The 12,624-nt window shown below is 35.1% G+C and overlaps 1 protein-coding gene across 1 annotated transcript in view; it reads left to right on the forward strand.

Annotated features, from left to right (window-relative positions):
* The window catches only part of LOC124371365 (mucin-4-like), a 39,193-nt gene that overhangs the window by 10,913 nt on the left and 15,656 nt on the right, over positions 1-12,624 (forward strand). The window lies entirely within an intron of this gene.

Here is a 12,624-nt window from a genome sequence, read left to right on the forward strand (position 1 = left end):
TAAAATAAGCAAACTAACATATGTGTAAAGGTAGCACATTCACCCGGCAAGTGAGAGATCCGGGTTCGACTCCCGGCGGAGCAAGTACTTTTTGCGATTCAATGCTTATTGAAATTAAATAAGGCTATTGCCATTTATAAAGTTTAACGTATATATATATATATATATTGAATGTTTTGAATGTTATTGAATATATATAAATGAATGTTTGTGTGTGTTTGTCCTTTATGGAATCAGAAACTATTTGACCGATTATTATGAACATTTTTATGTACATGTATTTCTCCACGGAGAAGGTTTATGTGCTATGCTCATTGATGTAACTAGCCACCAGGCGTCGCTGCAAGATAAAAGTTTTCAAAGCACCTGCACATTAAAACTGCAATTACGAGACAGTACGTATATTAAATAGCCAAACACTATTTGAAGGCACTAGGTTGTGATGTATATTTGTCTTTAAAATATATATCTGGTTGAACTTAAAGCTTGAGTGTTAGAACCCTCTAGAATAAAGTACATGTGTACAATGGCTACAAACGTATACTTATGACATATTATTTTCTTGATCATGGCAACAAGGCAAAGTATAAAACGGCGTTGGAAATATAGTTCACTTGAACCAGAAGTGCTCACACACGGGCAAAGCTTACGAAAAGCGTGCGAAGCCGCGGGAAACAGTACTGTATATTTGAATGCAATAACATCAGGGATTGGATTGTACCACTTTTAGGTCCGTTTATTTTAATAAACGTTGTAATTTCATATTTCCTTTTGTATGAGTTCGTCTCAATGAAGCAAAATTGCGTAAGTGTTGGCCAATATGAGAAGCGAACATTCACACAGTTTTCTAAAAACATTGTTATATATTACACATTGGAAAACTCTATATTGAATTACAATAGAAACTATAGTTGTTTTCAACCAAATATAACTCACCAAATTATAAAATACTACGGAATATTAAAGTTTTCATCTAAGAGTGTTTTCTCCAGCTGTTCCATTTTATTAAACCATGCTTCCTCCACACAACCAATCGGAGCACGCTCACTGGTTACATGATCGTTTTGTTTCTCTATATTTACTAGGTTATGTTCAGTGCTATTTTTTATTTTTTAAACTTTTAAACTTACAGCGGGTGTCACGGTAGTGTAAGAGAGATAGTGAACGTCCCCTACCATAATTCCCCCTACTTCAATGTTTTACACTATGTTAAAAATTTAACTTTCATGTTCGCTTTCGTTTTAATACGATGAAAAATGTGTACATTGTAAAAATCATTAAAACATATGTTTTTGTTTTATACTGGACTAGCGTCCAGGACCAGCGGCTTCGCCGGCAATCCCTCTTCATCAGAAAATTGATATGTTTCCGTAATGCAGAGAGTAAGGCCCCATTTTCTTCCTTATTGTTCTTGACACGTTTATTTGTTGAGAGCGATCTTTCAGCAGTACATGTCAGTTGTACTGAATTGTTTAAATAATAATAATAGTTTACTAAAAAAGTAATTTAAAAATGTATAATTTGGGGAGTCCGGACCCCTGGGACCCCATCACTGGCTATGTCCTTTCTCTGCATCCAACACTCCATATATTTGATTGAATAGTTACAACGGTTTCATTAACACTGGAACTATTTTAGACCAAAGGAACTCCAGTCCAAGCTTTTAGCTTTCTTAATGAAAGCAATTATGATATAATACGATGGATTTTTTAAATAGGCATAATGAATTTCGACGATTTTATATAATTAAAAACTGCATTTGGTGTCTGGTATATTACTTTGTAAATTCACTTGCAGTTATGCGCAGCTTCGCACGCAATTTCGAAGGTTTTGCACGTACAGTATAGGCTATGAGCACTTCTGGTTCGAGTGATTCATATTTCCAACGCCAATGTTGAGTTTGCCTTGTTGCCACGATCAAGAAAATCAATCAAAAGTCTTTATTTATGGCCATTGTAAATTACTTCGGTCTAAGTATTTTTTGTTCTATAGATGGTTTTGCCTTGTTTCCCCGACCAATAATATACAGGGTGATTCATGAAGTTCTCCCCCCACTTCTACAGCACATTGTACTAGTAAAAATAATGAAAAAATGTTATATAAACATAGGTCCGAAAACGCTTCGTTAGCGAGTTACAGCTAGCGAAAGATTTCGCCTGAATTCCTGGGTAAAGAGTAAAATAAAGCCATACTGAACTTTTGGAAAGGTTAATTAAGTAAGAAATATCGTGGATTCTTATGTATTTTTACCTGATAAAGCTAATAAAATAGGTTTCAGAACTGTACCTGTAGTAGTTTTTGAGGGATTCAGGGTTAAATGCAAAAAATTGGGGCACGAAACAATGTTTTTTTAAGTTTGATGTACAATAACTTTGTTAAATTGGTAATAAATACATAAAATCAACAAACATTAATTGTAGAGAATTTAATTCTGAGAAAATTGATATAATCAAAGTCTAAAATAAAACAGAAATAAGTACCAAAAAATCGATTTTATTCAGTACAATACATTACTAGTTTTAAGCAAAATTAATCAGGTTGGGCCAACCGTACGCACCTTTTTATAATAGATGTTCGAAAATGAGGCCATCATTATCAATACATTTTGCAGCACGTTTGTGTATTGCTTTTGTTGCGTTTCTTAATTTTTCAGGACTTCCCTGTATCTGCACAGCCGAATCCATAATACGGGCAATTAATTCATCACGAGAATTCACTTTTGTCTTGTATACAATGTCTTTCATCCATCCCCAGATGCAATAATTCAATGGAGATAGATCTGGTGATCTTGGTGGCCAAGGGTGAGGCCCTCCACGACCAATCCAGTGTCCAGGAAATTGATGATTTAAGTAACCAGAAACGGCACGTGAAAAGTGGGGAGGTGCTCCGTCATGGAATGCTCATCATTAAGGAACAAACATTTTGTTTTTATTTTATTTTAACTAAATACCGTACGGTATTTCTTTACAGCTAGTAATGTATTATACTGAATAAAATCGATTTTTTGGTACTTATTTCTGTTTTATTTTAGACTTTGATTATATCAATTTTCTCAGAATTAAATTCTCTACAATTAATGTTTGTTGATTCTATGTATTTATTACCAATTTAACAAAGTTATTGTACATCAAACTTAAAAAAAACATTGTTTCGTGCCCCAATTTTTTGCATTTAACCCTGAATCCCTCAAAAACTACTACAGGTACAGTTCTGAAACCTATTTTATTAGCTTTATCAGGTAAAAATACATAAGAATCCACGATATTTCTTACTTAATTAACCTTTCCAAAAGTTCAGTATGGCTTTATTTTACTCTTTACCCAGGAATTCAGGCGAAATCTTTCGCTAGCTGTAACTCGCTAACGAAGCGTTTTCGGACCTATGTTTATATAACATTTTTTCATTATTTTTACTAGTACAATGTGCTGTAGAAGTGGGGGGAGAACTTCATGAATCACCCTGTATATGTGTACTTCTCGTATACACACAAATGTCTGAGAAGCCTATTTACGTCAAAAACAACTGATGAGTTTTAATAACAATGTTTAAATTTATAGTAAAGGTTAGATGGTAAATTTGTCTTTCATAACTGCATCAAAGGAGTGACCAAGCACTGCATAGACTACTTAACATTTGCCAGAATATACAGTTAAAAGTATATTTTTACCAAAGCATTTAATTTTCTGATGTGGATATTTTCTTACTCTGTGCTCAACAACGTTACAGAAAAGGTTGAAATAAGAAGTGTTATTACTATCTAGCTTTCTCTATGCTTTCACACTATAAATGTTAACAAATTGAAAATATTCATTAAATTAATGAAAACATATGGTTGTGGTGTCATAAAACAATATTTACACAGAAAAGTTAATAATATACTCGTATTTAACAGGCTCTTCCTAAATAAGAATGGGTCTATTATATTCAAAACAGGGACCCTAAGAATGGCCATGTAAAATTTCAGTACAATCGGTTGATTAGTTTACGGGTGAAATCAAAACAAACAAAGTCACTTTCGCATTTATAATGTATTAGGATGTTGATTTCATAAATTGACTGTACTATGCCATTTGGAGGGGGAAAGTGTTAATGCGCATGCGCAGACCTAGCACCGAGCACTTTGAATCGCTCTGTAATATATTGCGATTAATTAATGGCAAAATCAACCCTACGATGTTTTCAATTGGTACAAACATATTACAAAATATTTGCCTGCCAGTTCTGAAGAAGATGATGAAGAAGAACGTGATAGGTAGGACGACCATGTTGGTTTGAGAGATTAAAAATTTTAACAAATAGAAATTTATTTAATTTTTTGGTATGTGTTTTAAACTACGAGTTACAAATCATAGACCCAATATGTAGTTTATTTTGGCATTTGCGTGGACATAAAATCTAAAATGAGATGTTATTGGTGAATATAAACTTATAGAAACGAATAACTTCACATAATAACTCCATAAAAATTGATCCTCTTTGTTTTTGGTCACAAATTAATATTGTGATTAATATTTCATTCAAATCCTGTTTTACACAAATATCTAACATTTAAAACATCTTTTCTTAATTGAGTTTGTTCAAAACCCAGTTTTTATAAATTGTTAATGCATTTTTAAACCCGTTTATTGATCAAATAACTTCTACATGCTTTTGAGTAGCAATTGTCCGCGATTTCGTAAGCAATCTTCAAAATCTAAATCCATAACCTAATTCAAAGCACTTAGAGCCTTATGTTATTTTTCAAACGTAAGTGAGCATACATTGTAACATTTTTTTTTGTGAACCTTAAATTTTGTAACAGAGAGTAAGAGTTAGATTTTATTAACTTTGGCAGACAGGCCTGATCAAACCTGGAAACTCCTAATCAGCTGGCTATTAAACAAGCTGCAGCTCCAGCTGGCCAAACAACAATTGACTCCTACTTCCTGTTGGACTTTGTTGCTTACTGACAGGCTTCACGAAGGCTTAACCTCTCTCTCTCATGGCGATAGTTTGAAGATTGTTCAGTTGGAAATTGAGTCTCCACGAGGTTATCTATAATGTCTTTTACCTAAATTGCTCCCTTCCTGGCCCATTACTGGATTGTTGCCAAGGGATTTGTTCGGGGGCGGTTTGTGTGCCTCCACATAGGTCTGCGTACCACTACCCACCCAGTGCCCGTGCCATACCTGCTACTGTGCCTTCCTCCCTGACCGTGGAGCCCTTACGGAGGCGTATGGTTGTGATCTACGTACTGATAAGTATAACTTTTAAATTGTTTATACCGACCAATTGACGGATTACCTCAAAATAATAAGGATTAAACTGGTACCAGTAATTTTATAGGCCTAGGCTAACTAACATTGCCTCCAGTGAAATTGACTTTACCTCGGACTTGGTGAAATTTATGAAATATTTTCACTATTCAAAGGACATTGCCTGTGCTCTACATCACTGCAGTTACCTACAAGAACTTCAGCGCATCGCGTAGATTGAATAATTACTTTATAAATATATTGTTGTATTGGGTAAATACTGATGTTGGTAAATATTAAGATCAGCGACTACCGCTCCGATCGCCGTAAGGTTTTTCGTACTAACACAGGTTAACGTAATTTCACCGAAAAAAAGAGTCCCGATTATCGCTAACAAACATATAAAAACCAGTTTTACGGCAGTACAATGTTGGCAATACAAAACACATAAATAACAAGATTTTCGACTATCAAACTAAAAACAATGGCCGACCATGGTCGTTTTTGATGAGTTGACAGTAGTCACGTGACAAACAGGAAAGTTTCCGATTGGCCGGGCGGATCACGTGACCTGTAGGAACGGCTTCGATAGACCGCCAGACGTAAAACAAACAAACCCACATGGACAAGGAATAATTAGTGAAGTTATTGAAATGGCGTGCGAATGGTTCTTGTCACACGCTAAAAAGACCCTAGCTTCCCTATTCAAAACTCAGATCACGCGATGCTTGCCCGCTGCGCAGCGCTTTTTGCGCTGCTTGCTCTTTTTAAGAAAAAAAATTAAACTCGAGCTTGCAAAGTCCCAAGCCCCAGATCACGCCATGACTGCTTACACACACAAAACTCAGACAGAACTAACGCAGTTTCATTACAGGCAAAAGATAAGCGGCGCGCGTTTATTACTGATAAGATAAGACGAGTTTTATACTAGAATTAGTACATGGACTACTGCCCTACGAACTAATAACACCAAAAAAACAAATAAATGCATTGTCAGTCAGGTTTTTTCAAATTTTGTTTTTTCCAAAATTTTTTTTGGGGGGGGGGGGAGTAAACGGCTACGGCGATAATCGGGACTAACTTTTTTCCGGTGAAATTACGTGCCCTGCGAGAAAACTAATAACACCAAAAAAAAAAAAAACGAAATAAATGCACTGTCAGTCAGGGTTTTATTAATTTTATTTTTTCCAAAAATTTTTTTGGTGGGGGGGGAGTAAACGGCTTCGGCGATAATCGGGACTATTTTTTTCGGTGAAATTACGTTTAACCTGTGTTAGAATGCAAAAAATTACGGCGATCGGAGCGGTAGTCGCTGTTCTTAAGATTTGCCCTGATGTTTAATGTGCTTTGTGTAAATATATGTCTAGTTTATGTAAGTATTGTTTGATTGATATCTAATGGGTAAAATACCAGAAGTACTAGTTGGCCGGCCAACGGTAATGTTGTTTAAGTGGTATAATTTACTGGTGTTTAGGGTATATTGTGTTGAATAAAAATCTAAGGGTTTACCTGTACCCATCAGACTGTTGAGATCCAAATACAGAAATGGTAATCAAACCTTTTTCCATGATATGAAAAAATGTAAAATTACATAATTTTAATAAATATTTTCATTTGATAAATGTTTCTTGTGCAATAAAAAAAGGCTCTTTTCAACTCGTTTGGGTTTTCATTATCAGGCCTGTATAACTTGTCATATCTGGCAAAATGAGAATATTAAGTGATTAGATTTAAGCCAAACAACAGGCTCTTAGAATTTTTCTAAACTTAATGATTACATTGAATGAGTTTAGCTTTCTTACATGTATTTCCTTTTCTTAGATTTACCTTGTATTTAACTCACTCTTACTTTGGTTGGTTACAAGGTCATTAATTTTACAACATCATCCAGTAACGGGTCTTTTTCCTTGTTCCTGACTCCGTTCTCCTACCACACTACTACTGGAAAACAAGGTGGTGCCCTCGGATAGTACCGTTAACAGTTTAACCTACTACGCCGTTAACTTGTGAAAACCAAACCTCCCCTTCCCACCCCCCTAGACTGAGCAAACTGGGACCGCTACAACATCAAAGCACAAGGTGTTCATGCATCCGGTTATGAGGTAAATTTGTAAACGACTTTTACTTCAGGTTTTTGAGCGTGTATTTATAGAATTTCTAGATCAAATTATATGTACGTCTCACGCCAAAGATGTTTGCATTGTAGTCCCAATAAAAAGATATTACCTATGTCTGGGAAACCTACTTCTGAGAAAAAGGGTTAATTTCCAGTCCATGTAATCTAGTTCCTGTCTAAGATATTTCCAGTACCATAGTAGAGTTTGCTTTGTATGCAGGACAGTATATATACATACTTAGAACTCAGACCCCTATTTCGGCCAAAAAGTGTCTTCTTCCAGCATGAAATTCATTTTCGGTCTAATGTATTTACAATGTTACATTTCAGCCTGTTCTTACCACCATCAACAAAATATATAAACATTTAGGCTTCGGAAACCTATTTAGGTAAAAATATCGTCTAATTCTGGTTCTTGTAATCTATTTTCGATTTAAGATATCTACAGTGCCAATGTTGAGTTTACCCTCTGCCGATGAAGAAAATATATACATATATACATAGGACTAAAGAGTCCTACTACGTTTAAAAAGCATTTACTTACCCGGTATATGACGAAAGTCCTTACTAAGTTCATACAACACTTCAAAATAATAGTATCTAATAACTTTGGCGGTACGGTTCTTGTTGTTTTTCAGACTGTAGTTCAGTAGCGTAGCCAGAAATTTCTTTCGGGGGGGGGGGGTGCGAAACCGGAGGATCAGGGGGACGTTTTGTGTGTTATTTGCCAATGAATTCACTGGTAAAAGGTAAATACCAAAAATATGGAGCTTTAATAACTACGCCTTATAGAAAAGTGGAAAGATGTAATAGTCAAATTAAAACTCTCACAGCAACTCTAGTACCACAAATTTTCTTGTATAGCTACAGAAAACATTACGAAGTTCGATTCTGGCCGAGTAGAAGGCACCAAAGTGATGTTCGATTCACTGGATAAGAAAGACAAAGAACAAAACAGAGCTTCATTCAAGCCTATAATTGACTCAATATATTCTGTGGAGAAAATGAAATACCCCTTCGGGGACATTGGACCATTGACGGCTGAAAACCCTTTAGAAAAGAAGGGCGATTTTCGAGCGTTGCTCGGGTACAGATCAAACTAACGGTCGGGAAAATGCACCGGAAAAACTCTACTGATTAGAAGTTCGGCACTTTGGATTTACACTGATTGGGGTATTTATGAATGAGTTATAAAATGACGATTTTGTGTATCATTACACTGTAGACGAGTATATAATTATCGGAAAAAAATCACTTTCGGTCGGAAATAAAATACACCTGAAAAAACTCTAATGATTAGAACTTCAACTACTTCGGACTTCGGTATTGAGGTAAACGTGGGTATTTTTTATTGAGTTAGGACGACGATGTTTTTGTTATCATTAAACTGTACTCGACTACCTATATAATTATCGAGAACAAAATCACTTCCGGTCTGGTAAATACCGAAGAAAAGCTCTCTACTGAATTCGTTTTGACCATTTTGGATTTCACTGGTTGAGTGGTTGAGGTAAAAGTAGTACTTATAATTATGTTAGGACATTGAATTTAGAGATTAATTCAACGCCGACTAATTAAATATATAATTATCGAGAAAAAAAAACAAAAATAATCACTTCCGATCGGAATATACTAAGGAAAATGAAATAATACCTCAGTCAGTGAAATCCAAAGTAGTCGGAAGTTCTTATCAGTAGAGGTTTTCCGGTGTATTACCTGACCGGAAGCGATTTTTTCAATTTTTCTTTGATAATTATATAAGTATTAGTCGGCGTTCAATTGATGCCTAAAATCAATGTTTCTAACATAATTCTAAGTACCACTTTTATCTCAACGACTCAACCAGTGAAATCCAAAATCGTCAAAATCTGATTCAGTAGAGCTTTTCCTCGGTATATTCCGACCGGAGGTAAATAATAATATAATAATAAAAAATACTTTTTATTGTGTCAACAATAATAAAAATTACACACAATTGTAAAATTAAATTATTTAGAAATATGTATATCTATTTTAAATTGCCCCTATTCATACCCGTTCATATACAGTCCACACTCATTCCTAAGACTGATACATACTTACAGCCATACGTTTTAAAATCTTCTAAAATTACCACCAGAAATAGAGGATGATCGAATTACTTTAAATTTCATCCCAGCGGCTCATTATAAATTCTTCCACTGAATAAAACACCCTCGACACCAAAAAGTGTCTCAATCGACCTTTTAAATTTATGTTGGTTAATTCAAATTTTTGATTTCATCAGGGAGCTTGTTGATCAGCTTAACACCAACCTCGGATGGCAAACGTTTGAATGCGGCTGTTCTGTACGGATGTAACCGAAGGTTGTCCCTGCCTCTTGTCCCGTATTGATAGACGTCCCTGCCCCGGACGAACTCGCACTTAAATCGGCAGTACAGGGCGACATCGAGGATGTAGAGACAGGACAAAGGAATCCAAGCTCCCTAAAGGCATCTCTGCATGAATTTTGGGATTTAAATTTTGAAATGATGCGGACAGCTTTCTTTTGACTTCTAAATACTCGCTCAAATTTGTATTTAGAACAGCTGCCCCATAGCCTCGACTCGTACATTATATGGGGGTGTACAAGGCCATTTTTAGTACATCCCAGGAGCAAAATTTTGAAAGGTTCCGTAGAGCATAAATGCCTGAAGAGAAACCGTTTGAGCAGGTACTTTCAATGTGATTGTCTCAAGTCAGACTTCGATTAAGGTACATTCCGAGGAACTTGGTGGAATCATTTTCCTCTATGAGGACATCGTACTGAATACATGAATTCAGTTTTTTTTCCCTCTCAGAAGCGATGAGTTCCGCCTGCTGAATGTACACAAGGAACAAGACTGGTCCAAGTATAGATCCCTGTGGGACTCCATAGTTTTCTTAAATTTAAAATGATTAAATGTTTTTTTCTCGATAATTATATATGTATTAGTCGGCGTTCAATTAATACCTAAAATCACCATCCTAACATAATAATCCTAAGTATCACTTTTACCTCAAAACACTTCAACCAATGAAATCCAAAATCGTCAAAACTTGAATCGGTTGAGAGCTTTTCTTCGGTATTTACCGACCGGAAGTGATTTTTTTTCTCGATAATTATATAGGTACGGTGTACAGTTTAATGATAACAAAAATCGTCCGTCCTACACTCAATCGAAAACCCCATGTTTTACCTCAATTATTGAAGTCCAAATTAGTTGAAGTTCTAATCAGTAGTTTTTCAAGTGTATTTTCCGACCGAAAGTGAATTTTTTTTTTTCGATAATTATATACACGTTTACAGTTTTAATGATACCTAAAATCAACGTCGTAACTAAATTCTAAGCAGTCACTTTACGTCCCCACGACGAATTTGAAACGAAGTGGTCGCTAATTTAAACTGTTTGCCGTGTTACGGTTTCAGGTTACTTTGCGACGTCACGTGACCGCGCCCTATAGATATACCGTGATTACACAACACTATCCGAAAGGCCGAGCCCAAAAGTATCGTTTTATACCTTATGATTTAAACGAAAGGACAATTATATTTTTAACAACGGTCACTTCAATCAGTGAAATCAATCAATTTAATGTTTGTAGACAAGAGTAATGATAAACTGTCCTTTTTTCTCCTGCTCCATGCTTTATTGTTTAATACGTCTTAAAATTCCCGGACCCCCTGGACCCCCCCTTCGCTACGCCACTGCTGTAGTTTAAGAAAGAATAGAAAGTTGAACATAATAGTGTTCATTTCTGTTTTTCCTGCAACGGTAAAAGTGCCATATCACAATATCAAGGATGTACCAGTCTTGAGTACCTTGCTGTTTTAAAATCGTCACTGGTGCAATTTGGAGCAAAAGTTAGTAACTTTGTCTATAACACCTGCATTACACTGATGAAGCACTGTGTGTTTAATATTTTCAAAGATTTAATCGTAAATAATTGTTTTAGTCTCTTTGAAGAACTTCAGCCGAATGTGTCAACAGCTGTATAGTGTCAGTTAAAATTGGATTTTTAAACATAAGTATTTACATTATTTTCGAAGTTCTGAAGTGTTCCGGGACATTTGTCTGACTTTTCTCTTTTAAAAAATCTTCCTCGGGCTTCAACAAATATTTAAAAAATATTTGGCCGAATCGGTCAGACATTCCCGAGCGACTAATTTTTATTTACAAAACTAGCTGTTATCCGCTGCTTCACACGTAATTTTCAAAATTGAAGTCCTTATGTTTCTTAGTAAAATCAATTATCATTTAATATGATGGAATACTATGAAAATGTTCAAACATGAGTAGTCGTAGATCAAGTACACATTATTTCAGTGTTTATGGTTTAGAGTATCGGAGTAACAAAACTCATATCATATTTTGCATGCGTAGGAGCATTTCTGGTTCCAAATAATTATATTTCCAGCGCTATAGCTGTGTCAGGTTTATTTTCCCGATACAAAGTACAAATAAATAGGTTTGTTTTGACCACAGTAGGTTTCGGTCAAAAAGAGTTCACTTCTAGCCCTTTCATTTACTTCCGGTCTAGGATATTTTCAGTGCCATGGTAGAGTTTGCCTTATCCCGGGGAGGAAAAATATATATATGTAGGACTTGGAAGCCAATTACGGTCCAGGGGGAATCCTGTATACTTGTTGTCTACTCCAGGCATACTAGGAAAATTCTTATTAAGTTCATGCAACTTTCTAAAATAATCATTTATAAGGTTTTTGCTTTGTGAAATATTGTTATTTTTAGGACTGTAAACGTATGTGAAAATATTCACAGCTTTATTCATTAAGGTTGGTTTTATAACAGTGTTGGAATAACATTTACAATGTATTATATTTTTTAAATTCGTCTCTGGTGCAATCTCGAATTAGGTATTGATCTTGTATGTGCTATCTGCATTACACTACTGATTAGGCATTGTACAATATTAATGCATATTTTTGTACAATTTAAATATAAACAGATGTTTCAACCGATTTGTCGAAATTCACCTGAAAGTGTTAGCAACTGTTTAAGTAGCAATTAAATTTTATAAAAAAACATAAATACTACAATTTGTTCAGAGTTTCAAAATATTCCAGGTAAAATTTATCCTTCCTCTCCATAAAAATAATTAGCCAAATATACTGGCCGTTCTTGTAATAATCGCTTAGTAACACATTTTGTGATTAATTTTTATCCATAAGATAATCTATACAAAATCAATAAGAATTCAAGAGCTGATTGGCATTATTTTTAGTCACACGTTTTTTGCCTTCCTTGTGAAGTTGTA

Source organism: Homalodisca vitripennis, unplaced genomic scaffold (genome assembly GCF_021130785.1).
Source record: "Homalodisca vitripennis isolate AUS2020 unplaced genomic scaffold, UT_GWSS_2.1 ScUCBcl_1272;HRSCAF=4685, whole genome shotgun sequence".
Lineage (NCBI taxonomy): Eukaryota > Metazoa > Arthropoda > Insecta > Hemiptera > Cicadellidae > Homalodisca > Homalodisca vitripennis.